Raw genomic sequence first — 15,171 nt, forward strand, 5'->3', positions numbered from 1 at the left:
GGAACTGGTCAGTAGAAAGTTAAATTCAATAGACTACTTTTTTACAGCACCAGAATGAGAAGCCGTTAGAAAGAGCTAGGATAAGCCAGGTCCAAAACAGAAAGAGGCAGTTCTTCACTAACAGGTAGTAAGCAACCTGCCTTATCGAAGGAAGTTGTGGATGCAAGAAGTTTAAATAAGTTCAAGGGGAAACTTGGCAAAGGAGGAAGTGCCCATAAATTGAAGAGGAGACTGAGTAGGCACTTGCAACTAAATAGAAAAACCAAATTAGGAGGTCTCCTGAGCTGAAAACAGGTGGAAGTTGGGCAAGTATAAGAAGGTGGTATAAGGGTAAAAAAAAGTATCATATGTTATCATATTTTTATCCTTCCATTGTCCTCTGATTATGGCTACTTTCTTCTCCCTCGTGATCTTTAATGCATTTAATTGCACATTAGCCCTTGTAATGGATGGGAAGATGATAAGCAGCAACTTACAGTTACTGTTTTTATTGACTTTTCCCTTGATGTCCTGCTTCTGGACACACTGCAATAACAGGCAGATGCATAGGATAGATAGAAAAAGTTCTAACCATCTTTTGGCCCCAAAAATCATTTTAATATGACATCTTCAAGTCAATGATGTAAAAGATATTTACCTGATAAGAACAGATGTTAAACTTGACCTTAGACAAAGATCAGAGATTAGAGACAAAATATTAAACTAAATGAACTCTTAATCTGAGCCACTTTCATGCTTTTATACTAATGAAACTCACAAGTAAATTCTACTCACAAGTAAACATTTAAGAACAGCTTACCGAATTACATGACATTTCCTAACTCTACCTTTGCTATTGAAAGCTTGAGAAAAGATTCTTATAGTAAGAAAATATAGTTAAAGGCAATGACAATTAAATAAAGACCTAGAAGAAGCAGCAGTAAGGGCAAATGAGTAATAGCATCGGCAGCTATTTAAATTTTACTAACATGAATTAAAATCCACTATGTTCTTCTGAACAATGAAATTTTACAAGACATGCTTACAGATGATACCAAACTGGGGGAACTGGAGATACGTGCAGGGGCAGGGCTGCCATCCAGAGGAGCTAGACAAGCTGGAGGAACGAGTGAATAGGAGTCTTATGAAATTCAACAGTGACATACATGAAGCACCTCGGAAGGAAGAGTCCCCTGCAATGACACAGGCTGAGAGCTGCTCTCCTGAAAAGGATGAAAGCCTGAACATGAGACCACAGTGTGCCATGGAAGTAAAGGCAGCCAACAGAATGCTCATCTATATTCAGAGGAGCACGGTTGTTAGGCCAGATTGCCACCTCTGCTCAGCTCTTGTGAGATCATACATAGAACAGTACATCATGTTTGGGGCTCTCCAATACAAGAAAGACATCAATAAAATGGAGTAAGTTCAACAGAGGACCACCAAGATGACTACAGGACTGGAGAACCTACCGTGTGAGGAGAGGCTGGGGGAGCTGGGCTCATCTGGAGAAGTGATGGCTTTTGGGGCAGGCAGCAGCCTGCCAGTGTCTAATAGGAGGCCATCAAAACAACAAAGCCAGGCTGTACCCAGTGGTACGCAGTGGGAAGGTGAGAGGCAATGCTGAAACAAGAGAAGTCCAGACTAGACATAAGAAAAAAATTTTCTCGCTATCAGGACACACAAGCAGTGAGACAAGGTGAAGCAGAGTGCCCAGAGAGGCTGTGCAGTCTCCATCCTTGCAGGTTTTCAAGGCCAGACTGGATAGCACAATATAACAGTATGGAAACGTAAAAAGATTGATGTGGACTTCAAGATCAGTAAGACCTTCACAAGAGCCACAACAAAGTGGACCTTATTTAGCTTGACCTTTTCACCTTTATGCTTGCTAACGTCCTCCTATGTCCCACAGACATTTTCTTTAATTTTAATCTAATTTAAATTAATTTGGAGCAATTGTTCTCAGCTTTTATTTAGTTCTGAAAGTTGCTGCTTCTGTTCTTCAACCTGAAGAAGAGATTTTATGCTTGTCATTTTTCTTCCTTCCTTCCTTATTAAACCATCTGGTACTAATACTTCCTATAAACTTTGTATCTTCACTCTTTGGCCTACAACGCCTGCGATCCCAGTACTATTTCCTTTACTTTCATAAAAAGATTTTCACACAAAGAGTTTTTGCTACAGCTAATTTTTATTCAGTGTGGGTGCGCTGCAGATATAATCAAGGACAAAATAAAATCACAAAGGTCATTAAGCCAGCTCTACTCCAACTCTGTTTGACACAAAGGCATGCAGTAAAATATTCCAAAAGTATCTTTCCAGTTTTTCCAAACGTATAGACTCTGGCCAAAAATCTCTAAGTAAATGCATTTTGCTTGAACTGGAAATTGTATGCCTGCTTTCATTTCTAATGGTCCTATTTCTAACCTTGAGATCAATTATATGAAAGCTTTATGCTACAACACATAATTCTTTTAAATCTCATTCTAACTATGCTATAGAAAAGAAGAAAAAAGTCTACCCCTTTAAAGCAATAGCAAAGAGAATATATACCCCCCCGTTATCGTCTCCTGCAAACTAGATACTGTAACATATGCAACAGAAGATACAACTGCTAATCAAAATAAAATACAGAAAAAATAAAGTATGACATTGCAAACAGTATGTATGCTTATTTAAAGCAGTGATCTCTTTGGCCTAATCTAGTTACATACTTTCGTCTTTTTCTAAGAGTCTGCCCACAGCAGATAAACACACAAACCTTCTTGTGCTGCACCAACTGACGTCAGCAGTCGCTTAGGAACAGCGTTTGGTGCAAAAGTGGTAGTACCGAAACTATGTTTACAATTGAAAAAGAATGACAGTATGCAGGGCTCACCATAGCTTCAGGAAAAGAGATACAAATTTATAAATAAAAACCACAAAAGATCTTTTCTAAAACTTCATGGGATTTTTAAAGAATGTTTATTGTCTTAAATATCTTGCAGTGAATACCAGGAGTAATAGATTTATTTTTCTATATTTTAAATGGCACAATTTCCACTTTGACCACCCCCCGCCCCCCCCAAAAAAAAAAAAAGAGTCATCAGTTTTGGAATGCAAGCTTTGAGCTTCTTTCACTTCTGTTTAATCTGTAAACAAAAATTCCAATCCAGTAACAACTTCATTGGGTAACTGTTTACAGGGACAAAGCCCTGTTGTTCCCACAGCAGGAAAACAAAAGATCTCGCAAAACAACCTGCACCAGTAGAAATAATCATCCTGTCACTATTTTCTAAATAGTCAAATGTTTAGAAAGTCTAGCATTTAAGGAACTTAGAAGTGCTCTACTTTAAATAACTCAGTACAAAAATTATTCTGAAGACCCTCAAGAACAAATAACATAAAACTATGCAGCTGCAAAGCTGTTCGAAATAGCTTCTCAAATAAACTCAATTTTACAGTTACAGAATTTCAGTTTAGAAAGAACGTATGTGAAAACTGTATGTACAAGTTTATTGGTCCAGAGTAATTTACAAATAAAGCCCAAATTTTGAGTACCTGGTACTTTCCAGTCTATAACAACATATTATAAAGCATAAATAAAGGATAAAATGTAAATAAAGGATATTGCAGAGAAGAAAACTGAATAAAATGAGTCAATGTTACAAAAACCAGAATGCTTATTTTCATATACTTATATTTCCAATATGAAACCTCACATTCAACAGTCGCTCTCAACCCCTGAACTGTAATTAGTTACTCAGACACGAGAAGCTGTGTATGCATTTATCACAGTTTTTTGCTGTACACATCTCAAATCAAAAAATTGCATGGAAAAAGAACCCACTCTGCCTCTTCCTTGTAGCTAACATAGGAATTACTATAATTTAGGAAGGATAACTGGAACATATGCTATATCAAATGGAAGTGATCAAAATCAGGAACATTCCCCCTTTACCCCACCAAAAGAAACCCACCATCCATATGCAAAGTGGAAAAACTATATAAAAGACAGTCAACAGGGTTAATCCTCTTTTTTAAAATATTGACTGCCAGACATGCAAACAGTTTTACACAATTCATCCCCAAATTCTCTAAAACCAAGACAAGGAAAAGGAGCAAGTAACATCAATTTGATCTGAAGCAAATAATGCATAGTTTCATTCATCTCAGTAATTTTTTGGTCTGCTACCTGAAGTGGGAGAAAGCTGTTTCAGTGATTTCAATACACCCCTAAAGAATATTGTCTCTGGACAATGTCCAGAAGTAATTTGGGCCAAGAATAGCTATTTGATCCCAAACTGAAACATTCCAACACCAGGCAAAGGTCTAAGTAGTTTATCTGGAAGTCAAGCAGACAGATCTGAAGAAAAAATTGGCTCAACTAAACTCAGCAAAGCCTTCCTTGTTGATTCTGTTATAGTTCAGAAATTGCTTCAGCTTGCTTTCTGATTTATATTCCTGTATATCGACTCTAAGTCAACTTTTCCAGGACTCTGAATTTACTTCCCATCACACCTCCCACCATGACAGCTGAGAACTGACTTGCCAGTTTTCTAATACCCTTGGGAAACAAAGCATCATTTTTCTGCTGCTGTATATGGAAACAATCAAGGTGCCAAAGGGAATAACTAGCTGTTCAGAGTGCTATACTTTGAAAGTTTTTGAGGGGCTAGAACACAGTTCAACTGTGCTTCCAATGGATAGCATGAGCAGGAGACTGTTGTCCAAAGCCCGCTGCTGGTAAACCTCCCATACAGAGACATTCAGAAGCCACCTGGAAAATCTTTTAAATTCCTATCTTATAATAGGAAGCAAAGACCCAGAAGCAAACGTACAGTTGTTACCAAAGATGCAGCCAATGCACTAAGCACAGAATTACAGAATTCTAGTTAGAATTACACTTCTACAAAGCCAGTTTTATATCCTATAAAGAGGCAAGACTTACTGGGAGATCAATTTTGTTGTTGTTCTAATAATTGATCTTGGAAAAGGCCAAGTTTTAAGTAAGTGTCTTTTTTCCTTCTTCACCCTCTCCTTCATGAATGTTAGCTAGTTAATTAAAAAAAAAATCCCCTCCCTGCTGAAATAGACAACACATACATATAAACACTATAACAACGATAAACATATAAACCATCTTATCTGCAAACAAAACATGAACTTGGAGGTACAATGAGAAACATATTTCACTCACACAGAAGTTACTTTTCTCAGAGGGGAAAAAAAACTTGGAGCATCAGAAAAGAGTGCAAGGAAAATGAGTGGGAATCAATGTTAACAAAACTTCAGGCTTTCTGTTCATTCCAAGAAAAGAAATTCTATGAAAATTCCTCTTTCCCCTGAAAAGCTAGCTTCTTTGGTACATCCTTTTATCAGCTGTCCGTTTTACTATTCAGATCTCCACAACAATAGACTGTGATCTATTCTTTTACTTCTGAGTAGGTGCAACACAAAATAAAAATACCAGTGAGAGAACTTTGCTTTCACAGCCCAGCAACAGCAGTGAAGCATGCCTCATGCTAAGTCAAAACTTGCTCAAGTTCCTCCTTCAAAGAATGGCCATTGCCATTCCCATCTAGTAGCCTGTTACAAACAAAAAAACCTTATAGTCTACTGCGAGAAAGGCTCAGAGCATAAATAAATCAGCCATTAAATGAGACAGCATTTTATTTATCTTTGAGCTGTCATCGCTAGACAGCTGGTTTCTGTAACTGGTAAAGACTGAAGAACAGTAAATTAAGCCCTATAACATGACAGGAAATACACTGTCATGTTTCACTACGTAGAAGACCATCTTTCCAAAACTTGAATGAAACATCTCAACAAACCAATATCAGAACAGTAAACACTTTTTCAGAAAAAGGGATAAGTAGCTCTGTGAGGAGCACAAATGATTAAATCCTTGGAACTTTTGTCTTACAACCAGATTACCCGGCAGCTTGGAGTTGCAAGCTCTAAATGCCCCACTTTTCTGTATTTAGAATACTCATTCCATCTGTCTTTTGTGGCTTCCTCGTTCTTTTTTGTAACAAGGCTCCTAGTAGGCTCCCTTCTCTTGCTGGCTACTGATTTTCATGAAATTTATGGGAAATTTATTATTGAAGATGATTATTCTCTGACAAATTCAACTGAAATAGGCCAAAGAATTCAAAGATGGATGATTGCATGACAAAAAGGTAATTGAATTAAACTATGATGTGTGCACACATGCACATGTACATGCACATATATAAATTTGTATGCATTTACAAAATGTTAAGGTCATAATTTAATAAAGGGTTATATGGCCAATACATTGACCTATAGAAGTACACCCAAAATGGACGTCAGAATAGGCACTTTAGAGATGACCTTGAAAACTGATATCTGTTGTGAGGGAACAGAAATCCCTCACCAAGTCCAGATATTTGACAGCACAGGACGGTGTCTTTTATTAGTATTTAACAGGAAGATAAAACAGGAGATAGGAAATTATTTCTTAAACACTTCTTGTGTTGTAATGTAAACTTTAGGAATACTTTTACAGAGCTAAAAGATGCTTTAGCTGCTTGTAAGGACTATGAAGTAGTGCAAGTTCGGAACTAAGGCTTTAACGATAAAAGATGTCTGGAGGAAATAACTTGGAGGTCGGAAAAATGAATTAGTTAAGACTAGAAAAAGTTACTTATAAAAGAAATGGTGATTCATTTGCAGAATGGAATAGTTCAATTGATTTAGTCTTCAATGAAGAAAAAATTCATACAGGTGCTTAAAAAAAAAAGTGATGTGTAAACTTGTTATTACAAACACCGTAAGACTGACTCACACTATTATGTTTAAACAATATTAACTCTCACACTTAAACAGTTTCAATTAATTGCCTCAGGATACAGAAAATGAGCTACTATTTTGCAAACTAGAAAATGCAGTTTGTCAGCGTGTATAAATGGTTACTAAAAATGACGACAGCTCCTTAAACAAAAGCATACCGTACGGTTCATATAGGTTATGAAACTAGTCAGAATACTAAGCAACGTTTTAAATGTCAAAATGCAATGACTTTGTAAGTGTTCCAAGAAATGAGAGAATAAAGCTCTATTTTATATAATGAAATCTAATAAATCAAAAAGCATTACAGCTTTTTTAGCATTCTAACATAGCAACAAAATCTGTGATCTTATTGTGGATCAAGCTATATTAAATACCAATACAATCAAACACTTAAGAGATTCTGAAATTGCTTGTTTGATGCATGTTTCTGACCAACAGATAAAAGGGTCATCTTTAATTTTCTTCTACCCATACATGACTGTAACCAAGCTAATTAATTAAATCAGCACACAGTACATTTGCACTGAGAACAAAGCCTTTAACATATGAAAAAGATAAGTTTTTGACTGGAGGTCCCCAGATAGTGCACCACAGAAAATAAGGCAGGGAAATAGAAGTAGAATTGCCTAGTTTGGCCTTGGATTATATCTCTGACAGCATTGACCATTTACAGCAATATTGGCCAAATTTCACAGAATATTCAACTTTTGACAGTTCATCAGCCACAACAAGGAGTTTTGGCAAGATATTTAAGCCTTGTAGGCTACTTTTCCAAATGTTCAATTAATCAAATAGATTAATGGCAGAATGGAATTCAACACAAAATATCCACCCATGTTCACCCAATTTCCTGAGCAGGCTTCACAGTATGGTGCAAACTGTCTCAGCTGTACTGTTAGCAGCATTAGAAATAGCTGTTTTAAAGCCATCACAAACAACAGTCACTGAACCCCTTTGCTTTCGATGTTGTAGGGCCGTTATACCTTTTTGCAGTCATTAGAGTGGATGACTGCTAAGGGCCACTCTTACACTCTTCAAAAGTGCTTGCCAAACTGTCTTGGTAAATAAATAATTCCCCTCAACTATTTCTTACAATATATTTATAATAATGTTTTCAGTTGAAAAGTCTTTGTACTGTTTTAGCTCTTCAGTATATTTCTGCCAACAAGCCATACTTACTAAAGATCTCACAGACCATATTCCGGGAATTCCAGTGACAGAGGACCCTGCACATCCTTCATGCTTCACACAGCATTGTCTGGAACAGATTATCTTCTGCAATCACTTGCAAACAGATAAAGCCCTAAGAATTGCTAAATCCTTAGTTTGACATAATAAGAAAAAGTGTTCTAACTCCATCTTCTGGCTAGGAATAATTGGTATGGAAGATCAAAAAAATTATCAAACAAATTCAGCTTGACATCAGGCTTTACTTACAAACTTTATGCTTCTATAGTCTTGTTTCTTCTTTATGGGATTAAAGGTTTTTCTTCAGTTTATTATTCCTTTCACTTTCTTCTCACTTTTCCTGGGTTTGAGTTTTATCTTTGTCAAGCATCTGTGTAATCAACATTTCTGTTAATGTTTTGGTTTAAAAAATGTGAATTTAATTAAGGGCAAATTTCTGCTTTATCTTCTTGAACATTATTTTTAAAAAAATTTAAAAATTAATTAGGTGATGAGAAACTGTCCTTGTGCTAGGAAAGAAAGCATTATTAGCTGCACAATGCAAGATCTAATATTTCAGATTTCATAAAGGGGTAGAGCTAACAACTCAAAACAGCAGGACTGCAGGTGTTTTCACAAGATTTTCTCTTTGATCACAAACCTCTAGCTACAGTAGAAGAAAACTCAAAAAGTTCACCACAGAACCAGATACCTGAAATCATTTGTGCGTACTCCTCAACAGATGAATTTATTCAAATGCTGGAATGAGACACATGCTGCACCTGCTCCCATTTCTCCACTCCCAAACTCTTGTGCAAAAAATTATCATTGTGGCTAATGCCTTTTACACTGGTGATTCTACAAGGGTGACAGAACATATAAGCAAACACCTCTATAAAATGAATATACCACAGACTAAGAGTTATTGTGAAAGGAATGTGATACATGTTTCAATTGCACAGTTCCTATTATAGAGAACTGTAAACCTGATAGCATTTTGAAGCTGGCAGGAACAAAGTCATGGGACCTATTTGTTCCATGATGTTCAATCTGGACTTGAACTATTAATAAGAAACTGTCATTTTGATCACATTTTCCTTTTTCTTGCTGAAAATTGAGTGCCAAGGAGCGTTACTGCAAAGAGCTGGATTGAAGCTTCCTTACTTAAGCATCTTATTTTAGCAGAAACTTCAGGTACCCACAAAAAGGGGGGCAGAAAAATCATCAAAATATGTAGAAGCATCAAAAAGGGACAGACATACTTCCTGACTCAGCATGAGAGGACTTCCACTTCTACATTCTAAGGGAATAGCTTTTCTCCGCTACCATATTACATATTCAGTCTGGTACATGGAAGCATGATGCATTGATTAGATTCAAAGACCCATAAGGTGACTCACAAAAGTGTTGTCACAGTTTTATAATGTTTTCCTTTTATTTCAGTCTGAAAATAATGAAGAATTTTCACATAAACACAACAGTATTAAAGTACTGTTTTAAATGTGTGCCAAACTCTCAGGTATTAGAAAGAATCTGATTCATATGTGTCCTTTCACAGTTAACTCTGTTCTCACATATGAACACAGTATGATTCTGTCTGTTACCACAGAATCTTAAACTGTTTTTCAAAAGAACCCTCTACCCCATGTACTTTACAAGTCTAACAGATATCTAAATTGCACCTTTCCCTTTCATAGTCTTTGTGAAAACTTAATGTATAATGTTGTATGTTGTAAGCTGACTGCAATTGCTTAACATCCTACATTTTAAGTACCTGTTTGCCATATTTCAGCTATCCAATATTGAAGCATTCTGTTCCTTTTACTTCAAGTAGACAAATGCAGAATATACAGTTCACTCAAGACACAGAACAAATGAAGAGGCTTTTGAGTGCAAGGGGATGCTATTTTGACCAATTTATTGGGAAGTTCTAACACATCCATTCTTTACACTGCAGTGCCATTAGTTCTCTTAAATCAGCACAACTTGGCATTGCCACAATAAAGGAGCAGTCTGGCCCTCCCTCAGCCGCTCATTCCCATCCCTGTGTCACACTCTCTCTTATGCAGCGATAGCATTCATGCAGACACGTGGCAAGGAACTACAAAAAGAACTGATTAGTTTTAACATGGATTAGTTCCCCAATTTAGTTCACTGTGTAGTCTCATGAATGCTTGTGTCAGCGCAAAGGGGGATGGTGCCCAAGCAGGAACAAGCAGACAGAGCTGGGGAGGACCACTCCTTTCAGTGGAAGTGCCACAAAGCATTCAGGGAATTGGAACATTTGAGTAGAGGTGTTCAGATTAGAACAGATATGTCCAAAAAAGAAAAAAAATTTAAAAAAAATCCTTTTTTGCAACTACATACAAATGAATCTAAATTGGACATAGTTTTCAAGATCAGAAAATTATCATGCTCTGAACCCAGAACTCAAAATTTTTATCAAGACTTGCACTGCAGTTGTACCTCCCAGCCAACAAAATGTGTTGCACCACACATTTAAATTGTTCTGCTGCTGGTATTACCAGCAAAAAGAGCGACCCACCCCCAAACCAAAAAACACTAACAAAATGTGAAGGAACAATGAGGAAGGCTGGGGAAAAAAAATAAATCACAGAAGATATCAGAGACAAATACAAAAGTTCAGCATTCCAAAAATTTTTTTTAAAGAGGACAAATTAAAAAAAAAAAAAAAAAAAAAAAAAGACGACGATGAGGGAGGTATAGAAAATATATTCCATATCACTTGACCTTAAAAGCCACTGAAGTCTCAGCCTCTAATCTGCATCTTAGGAAAAACATTTCCTCTAAATAGCTACAGTACACAAGGGGTAACATTTTAAGTCGGAAATGTTTATAAAATTATCCCAGAAGAAAACTGTAGTGGGATATGAAGACTGAGAAAAGTCACCTGCAACTGTCATCTAAGGCAATGAAAAGGAGAAACGAGCGCTCCATTCCACAAGATTTTAGGGAACTTTTACATTCTATTCATTAATTAAAGGACTTGACTTCTGTGTGGATACCAAACACATCGAGAGAAAGCCTGACACTGAAGAAACTGGTAACAAGTTACTTACTCAGACACAGACAAGAAATAAACAGTGAAAATCACAAAATAGTAAAGGAAAACTTGTGACATGCCAGGAACATTTAGAGATGGCCAAGGCATGCCTCTCTGTAATTCCCCCTAGCTTTTATCCCCTGAAAATCCAAAACAAAGAAAGAAGCCCAATGACAGGTTTACTGCAGGCTGAAGTTGTGATGTCCTAGGCTGGAGCTGTAGAGAAACTTCCTATTCAGAGAAAAGCCAGTGACTTTAATACCAGGAGAAAGGGGCTAGTAAACCAAAGTCCAAATAATTTCCTCTTATTGATCTTAATGATTAAATGGAAACTGAAAAACATTACTGGCAAAGATGGTTTGAAAACAAAAAAGACCTGGAAGAAAGTTATTCAAATTAGACTATGAGAATAATAACAACATTTTTAAAAATAAATCGGCCCATCTTAGCCAATTCTAATGATCATCTAGAAACATAACCATATGATGAGAAAACAAAACAAAGAAAAAAGCCTTTGTGTTGCTCAGAAAAGCATAACAATATTCCTGATACACAAAACTATCTATGCAAGGTGATCTGACTGCTGGACATTTTAGCTACATAGTTAAAAGGAACAGTGGACTGCCAGTCACTTTCTTGATATTTTCAGTGGAATTTTCTACAAAATACTTCATAGCATAGGAATTGCAAAGAAAATTTTTCTGATTTATTTTCCTCAGTAACAGTCACAGTTAGAAGATGGGAGACCTTAATCCCTTTTATCTTTCATATCACCCATTTGACTGGTTCTATAAGTTACAGAACATACAGTATTTGACAAGTTGACTTAGGAAGTCAGATGACTATGGCAGATATAAACCAAATGTTTCCCCAGAAATTGTACGAAACTTCAGAGACTTTGCTGAAAAAAAAATACAGTCCCTTAATGTAATGCCTGAAAGATTAAACAGACAAGTAGTGTCCTACTAAGCTGCAGTTCTGTCTGTTATTAGACTTATCTTTTGAAACATGCATGTATACCAAACAGTCTGGCTGAGAATATGACACCCAGGAAACAACAACTGAATGTTGTCAGCTCATAAAAGCACTTTGAAAATAGTCAACAAGTGACAGAAAGAAGATTAAATTTGGATAATTAAACATTATTAAAAGTTAGGCAGAAAAATAAGTATGTGATCACGTAACTCATATCTCCTTCCTTGACAGGAGACTGACAAGGCTTACAAGGCTAACATACTAAATGAGGATAAAACAAAATATTCAATATGTTTGATGTATTGCATAACTTGCAGGCATTGCCCTAAATAAATAGCAAAGTTACTGAACATACACCCATGGAACCCAATAGTGATCTGATGACACCATAACCTCCATTTTACTGTCCAGAATTGAAGGGATAAAGAAGAACAAAATTCACAATTCAAATTTGAGATTTCCAGATCTTGATTTGTTAATATCTATATTAGCTGTTTATTAATCATACACACTTAAATCCCAAAACTCATTGACTTCAATGGTAAAACTTCATAACTTGCAACTGAGCTGCTATGAATACATACCAAATAAAGCACATACCAAGCAGTAGCCACATGAAACAACAGATGTTAGTGAGGTTGGACAGTCAGTCAATTCTGAACTAGCAGCAAAACCAGTTGCTCTTCCTTCGGAATGGCATCCCAGTGCTTTAGCCACCTCCACCCACCCACAATTTTTTTTTTTAAAGTTTTTTTGGTAATAAAATTGAAGAGAAACACATACAAAGATTCCAGGCCAGGTAGACAATGATCACTGTTTGGAATGCAAGCCCAGTGACCAGCTAACCGTAGACAACACTGGCCTACAGTATGAAAAATGCCCTAAAAATATGGGCTGCTAGACTCTTAAAGACAAGGTAACCTATCATAAATGTGCAGAAACAGATATATTCTATCTTTCTAAGATATTCAAGGGTTCAGGGTGGAAGAGCTGAGTTGGGAGTTTGTTGGCTTTTTTTATGGTTGGGTGGGGTTTTTGTTTGGCGTGGTTTTTTAGGGGGTTAGGGAGGTTTGGTTGATTGGGTTTTTTCCCCCGCAAAAGCTTTCCATATAGACTTCAGATACTAACACAGGTCTAACTGATGATCTGTCAAAGTTATTCTTTTAACAAGGAAGAAAAGGTGGTGGTGGGGCGCTATATGGAAGAATTCTTCCAAAATAATGTGAAAATCATAGAATTCAAACACTTAAAATATATTAACTTTTTAAGCTTCACACACAGGAATAAAAGTGTATTCTGTATTAACCTTGACACTTTAACAAGTTTAGCCTTTAACTATGTAGTACAATACTAGTTTGTTAAAATCTAAGTTAATTTGTGTGTTTGCCTATGTAAAAAAAAAAAAAAAAAAAAAAAGAGGAAAAAAAAGTAAAAACACAGTGACAGCCACTCTTGGTTTAACCTGACGGCCACTACATGATTTTTCCCTAAAAAAATAACTAGTCATTGCTAGCCATAAGGCAATACCCATAATAACAACATACAGAAATATTAAATCAATTACTGTGAATTTTGTTTATAGTTTTTAAGTGAAATGCAAAAGACATGATGATTTTCTGAGATAAAACACACACTGCTTTCAACACTAACTGGTTTACTTTAGCGGCTAGGTCACCACTGGAAGTTACTGAATTTTAATCAACACAGGAAAAAAGTATTTAGAAAAAGAACCCCTTGCTTTAGAGGTTAAACCTCAGGTAACACTAATTTTGAAAACTATGTTTTAATATGTGACACACAAGAACACTTCAGTATAATTGCTAGAGAAGGTGGTGACAGCTGAAACTGCTGAAACTTGCATCGTACTTAATTTTGGTAACTAGGGAAGATCATTTTCATATAGATCACAAAAATTTGCCTGTACATCTTTCAGAATCAAGCACAACTACAATGCTCTTTGGAGAAGCAGGCTGGAGAGTTTAAATAATTTTTTGATTTATCCAAAGTAGCACTTTGCAAATTCTCGTGAGCACCATAGCCGCAGTCACAACCGAACAGTTTGAGATGAAGCCAGTCTTTTCCTTTGTAACCGTCGAGTTCAGCTTGCAACACTATCAAAAATAAAAGAACTGTAAGCTAATTGCTGGCAAGTATGACGCAAGCGGTTTCCTAGGTAACAGCCCAAGTTGCTCAAGTGCCTGATCCAGCATTTCCTCATCTGTTTGCACTCACACCAGCAGTCTGACAATGTAGTCACTGCATCCTGTTTCACTCAGCAGCCAGCGAAACACAGTGAGCTTAACCCTTGACGAACATCTCTGCAGTTAACCTATCATACCTAGAAATTAACTTTCCTTTTACAGCGATGTTTTGTGCATGCATTTTTAATTTTCTCACAGCTTTGCAGTAGCTGTCTACACTGTTATTTTTTTAATTGAAAAGGAAAACATGAGAAAGTAAACTTCATCTAAAATAAAAAGACATATCTTCTAATTTGCATTTGCACTACTGAAAGTTTCTGCCACAAATTAAGTTTTAAAAAGTTAGTCATCTGCAGATTTTAAAAGAAACATTGAACTATCTGTATCTCTGATTTTAACTAGAAATTTTCCTGGTTTTATACTGTATCTAATTTACTTTGGTTATAAACATCAAGGGGATCTATCAAACTACTCATTCATTTTAAATAGATGTGTATTCATATACGAGGAAGAAGCATGTTTTTAGAATGCATAACAAAACGGTTACTGTATACACCAAGGAAAACAAAAATCACATTTTGATCTAAAAAAAATGTAGAGAGCACCGATCTCCTCAGTGAGCTATCTTTCAGGGGAAATGCAGATTCTAGAGCAAATAAAAAAAAAAACCAAACAGATTTTTATATATATATATATATATAAAGGCAAATACTGGCCTTTCTGACAATATTTTGTAGCAAAAAAAAATGGGTAATTTTAAGGTTTTGTTTTTTTTTTTAATTTGAATTTGGTCATTTCAGGACATGAATAAACATGAAACAAACTATTTCCAGCACAGAGCTCTTAATGTGCTGATATCAGTGCCTATATGGTGTAAAACAGAACTGTTTTTCCGTACTATGGAATAGTTATGGGGCACAAAGAAAACAAAAAGGCAAGATAAAAGTAGTATTTTTTTATTAACAATTCAGGGCAATGCTTCACCAAGGC

General features: G+C 36.1%; 1 protein-coding gene and 1 non-coding gene across 2 annotated transcripts in view; both read right to left on the minus strand.

Annotated features, from left to right (window-relative positions):
* Positions 1-15,171, minus strand: part of PDE3B (phosphodiesterase 3B) — an 89,235-nt gene that overhangs the window by 58,692 nt on the left and 15,372 nt on the right. The window lies entirely within an intron of this gene.
* LOC141466267 (U2 spliceosomal RNA) lies at positions 503-689 on the minus strand. The gene has a single exon (XR_012463303.1). It is a non-coding gene; the product is annotated as a U2 spliceosomal RNA (small nuclear RNA).

Source organism: Numenius arquata, chromosome 6, assembly GCF_964106895.1.
Source record: "Numenius arquata chromosome 6, bNumArq3.hap1.1, whole genome shotgun sequence".
Classification (NCBI taxonomy): Eukaryota; Metazoa; Chordata; class Aves; order Charadriiformes; family Scolopacidae; genus Numenius; species Numenius arquata.